Raw genomic sequence first — 5,000 nt, 5'->3', positions numbered from 1 at the left:
TATATTTGGTATCTGATACATTCCCGATTCTTTTTTTTTATATAATCGATTTTATCAGTTTCATGGATTTACATATAAGTAATCCGCTGTCCTCTAGGACCTAGACAAAAAGTATTGGATGGAAAATGAATGACACAAAGGAACTTTTGCTAGAGACAGGTAAATTAATGGGACTATTTCGGTAAAATAAAATAGTCAAAGAAAATTCCCAAGGCTGTGTTAGAAAATGCGTGACAATGAAAACATCAAACAATATTTCAGGAAAATGCAGACAACATTTTTTTTTCCATTCCTTGTTGATAAAGTCAATCTGATTTTTCGCATTCATTTGAGAGATTAATATGGCGTTGCCTGGAGTTTGTGTTGATTAAAAGTGATGTATAATGAAGACAGGAATAAAAAAAAAAAAAAAAAATCATATCCGGCCAGAGATCACACTGATTTTTTGTTTTTGTTTGTTTGTTTGTTTGCATACGTGGAGATATATAATACACACACGTTCTGTACGTACAAGATTCACATACTCTGATTGCATAGTTTACTGTAAAACTCCATACTTTATCTTTCAGTATAACCAGATGTACTCTCAGCCTTTGCGCAACTGTACTGAATAATATTTATGAAGTAAAGATATTAAACACGTTGCATTCATTTGCGTTTGCCGTCGCAGCTGGAGAGATTTCAGGCTTCATTGGCGGAGTTAATGATCGACCGCTGCACGAGACACCAACATCAGCAGTGATATAGGAGATGAAGGAGGACAGACGGAGGGGCAGAGACGTTCGGATAAGGATTTAAGGGGAAAGGAGTGAGCGACACCAGGACAACAATAGAGACGGCGCTAGGATAATACTAATGATAACGCTGCATAATTGGAATACTTGTGATAATGACCGGTTTTGTGTCACGTTCTCTCATGTACGGGCTCTGGCAGCGAAATATTTTGAAGGCCTCTTCTGTTTAGAGTTGTTCCTGGTGTTACCCCTGCTCTACGGCCGTGTTCGAAACTCTGAAAAGATATAAACACCTACATATGTATATAAATATTCATGTGTATCTGTGTGTATTGTGTATCCTTCATATGCGTTTACAGGTGTGTATGTTCCATGTACTTATTATTACTGAAATGATTACTTTTCTTTGTTTGAATATTGCTGCTTAAACATTTCCTGCTGTTTTTGAGAGAGATATTTTTATAGTTTATGTAAGCTGTCTTGCACTCTTCATGATGTCTGAACAAAGGAACAACATATACATGAGGGTATACAAGCAGTTTCGCGAAAGAGAAATTCAAAAAAAGTAATGCAAATGACGTGTTTCGATGTTACATTATCATCAGAATCGCATGTAATTCTAATTGCATCACTGACATCTCTTGCTTTGTGAAACTGTTCATTATCATTTTCCATATTTGGCATAAAGATAACTTCTCGTTTTTTTCTGCATAAACCTATATGCCTTTCATTACAGTGATATAAAGTCAAATCACATCTCGAAATACACAAAATCCATTCTCACTAAGTATTTTAAAACATATTTGGATATATTACTAACGAAGACTCATTCATATAATCAAATAACAATATACAATATAATTTTATTACAAATAATAAGGTAATACTATCTTTTGAACGTTTTAATTCCTTTCTATTTCAATGGTTTTAATTATGCAGTTCAAACGTTAGCAGTAATTCACTAACAAAATAGGGGATAATAAACAAGAGACAAAGACAACCGTAAACAGTTTTTCGCAAGGTGGCAAAACCTCTCTCAAAATAAAGTAAAGAGTACAGCATTTTTTTCGTACCCAAAGCGCTGCTGAGTACTCGTGCTGTGAGTGGGAACTGTGCTTCTGACATTTATAATACGTTTCACTTGATCAATCTTTTTATTAATTTACTTTCATATATCTTTGATTTGATTAAATCATTATTGTTTAGCCTCTTCGGCAAAATTATAAGCGGTATATATATATTCATCTATTGTGTAGATAGGCGGTGATTACACATACGTATATATATTTGCCCGCGCACGCACACACACACACACACACACACACACACACACACACACACACATACATATGCATCCGTAAAAAATATTTATGCCTGTGGAATATTTGCAAGACACCGCGTGCAAGTTCCGAGCTACACTTCAGCTGTTAATACTTGCTATGTAAATCGGATTTGCCCTCTGCTTTTGCACGGCTTTGCATTAAAATATTTTTGAAGTAAAGATATCAAACAAAAGCCATCGCAGATACATTGATTTTGCTTAAATTAATGAACAACTGCATGGGACCTCCGAATCAACGGATGGTATTGGAAATGAGTTCTGGCTAGTACGGAAGGGAGCGATGGAATACACACACACACACACACACACACACACACACACACACACACACACACACACACACACACACACACACACACACACACACGCACACACACAAACAGAAGTTACTGCAGGGACAAAAAATGTATTTAGTTATAACCAACAGCTCCTATCCCTTGTGATATTACTAACATAAGATAAGTATAACATAGATGAGCATACTCTTATATCGTCTTCTAAGGTGTACGACATCTATAGGGAATCTGCATAACTATTTGGAGACCGTTTTGTTACTCAGAGAAGCCAAGTGAGTTGTGTGAAGTAATATATTAGTGCATAACAATATAATTAGGTGATGTATCCTTTTAAGAGCATTAATCATATGGTATATTGTGATACATATGTGTATGTGTGTGTGTTGGTAGATAGGTAGGTAGGTAAGTACAGAGAGAGAAGAGAAGAGAAGAGAAGAGAAGAGAAGAGAAGAGAAGAGAAGAGAAGAGAAGAGAAGAGAAGAGAAGAGAAGAGAAGAGAAGAGAAGAGAAGAGAAGAGAGAGAGAGAGAGAGCGAGAGAGAGAGAGGGGGGGGGGGAGAGATTGACTGGACACGTATTTACTGCTTACTTCTTGAGCAAATTCACTCTTTCATAAATGTCTAATAGTACATAAAGTATGATGTACTTCTAAACTTAAAATATTTGCTAAGTCCTGCTTTGATGTTGCATGAGCCATATGATGTCAAAGCTAGAACAAACGGGTCTAGCAATGTAAAGAAAAGAAGAAAATTATTCAATAATTGTCGTTGGATTTATTCCCATTCTCGATATGTTGTGTTTCAAGGCTCTAAATATATTATATTTTCCTAAGTCCTCGATATCAAACAGAGGGAAGTCATAAAACACAAATGGAATTACTGGCAGAGAGATTAAAATTAACGGAACTATTTCGTAAAAAATAATAATCTGATTCCTAATTTGGTGTGACTTTGAAGAAACCTCCCGAGGCTGAGTTTTAGATAATACACAACAAAAGCATAAGCCAATGTTTTTTCTTCTTCTCTTCAAGAAAATGCAAATAACATATGTTCTCTTTCCATTTGTCACTAATACATTCAACCCGAAAGTGTTAACATTCATTCTAAGTATAAACAGTAAGTTGCCTGGAGTTTATTTTAATTAAAAGTGATGAATATGAAAGACAAGAATCGTAAGGGAAACTTCACTGAATGAAAAAAAAAAAATCCTTTAGTATAACTGAATATATTAAATACACATACGTTTTACCTGTACAAGATTGGTATACTCTAATTTCACTGTACTGCAGATCTCTATACCTTATATTTTAATGTAACTGGATCTACCCTTTGCGTGGCCATACTGAATAATTTGAAATGATTACATTACATTTCATTCACTTCCGTATACCGTCGCAGGTACAGTGATTCCATGACTCATCGCCGAAGTTAATGACCGAGCGCTGCCTGAGACACCGGCATCAGCAGATAATACAGGAGATGGAGGAGGACGCGGGTGTTCGGAGAGGGATTCACCGGGAGAGGGGTGAGCGCGCCGGGATTAGGGCGGGGACGACGCTGGGATTACGTTAATGACAACGCTGCATAGTTTGAATCTCTGCGATAACGAGCGGTCTAATGTCACGTTTTCTCTCGCGTGGGCGTGGGCGGGGCGCTTAGCAAGGGGGTGTTGTTTGGCTCGGGGAGATCGGGGACCGCAAACACAGACGCATTATGCCGCCTTGTCTCCTTATGGCGCCGTAATTATTGGGTTCATCAGGCTAAATACCTTGTCATATGTACCTTGGATGTAGTAATTATTATCATTGTTATTTTGTTAAGGCTGGGAACAATGCTGTAGTTGTATTATTACCCTCCTGTTTGTCATTATCATTATTATTATTATTATGACAATTATAAATATAATTGATATTATTATTATTGTTATCAGAATTTTCACTATCATTATTTTTACCATTATTATAACTACTACTGATAAAACAAAAAATAATTACCCCATATACACTATCATCGATATTTATTTTACCTTCCAATAAAAGTCATTTGAATCTAAATTATCTTCGGTGTTTGCACATATTAAAATATATTTATGATGTAATGATATGGAACATATTTCGTTCATTTTCGTATGTCATCAAAGGTACAGTAACTTAAAGCTTCATTGCCATAATGAGTGAACAACCGCTGCATGGGACATCAGCATCAGCAGATGATATTGGAGAGGAGGGACTGGATGATGGGCAAGGGGGGGGGGGCACGGGTTCTAATACGGATGGGAGGGAGAGAGGGCGAACGGCAACATAACTATACTAAACCGTCGTGAAATGCTGTGGAATATGTATATATATATATATATATATATATATATATATATATATATATATATATATGAATTTATATATATATATATATATATATATATATATATATATATATATATATATATTTATATATATATATTTATATATAGATCGATAGATCAGACACACATATATATGTATATATATATATATATATATATATATATATATATATATATATATATATATATATATATATATATATGTATGTATGTATGTATGTATGTATGTGTGTGTGTGTGTGTGTGTATGTGTGTGTGTGTGTGTGTG

This window comes from Penaeus vannamei, chromosome 24 (assembly GCF_042767895.1).
Source record: "Penaeus vannamei isolate JL-2024 chromosome 24, ASM4276789v1, whole genome shotgun sequence".
Taxonomy (NCBI): Eukaryota; Metazoa; Arthropoda; class Malacostraca; order Decapoda; family Penaeidae; genus Penaeus; species Penaeus vannamei.
Note: the sequence above shows the minus strand (reverse complement) of the source record.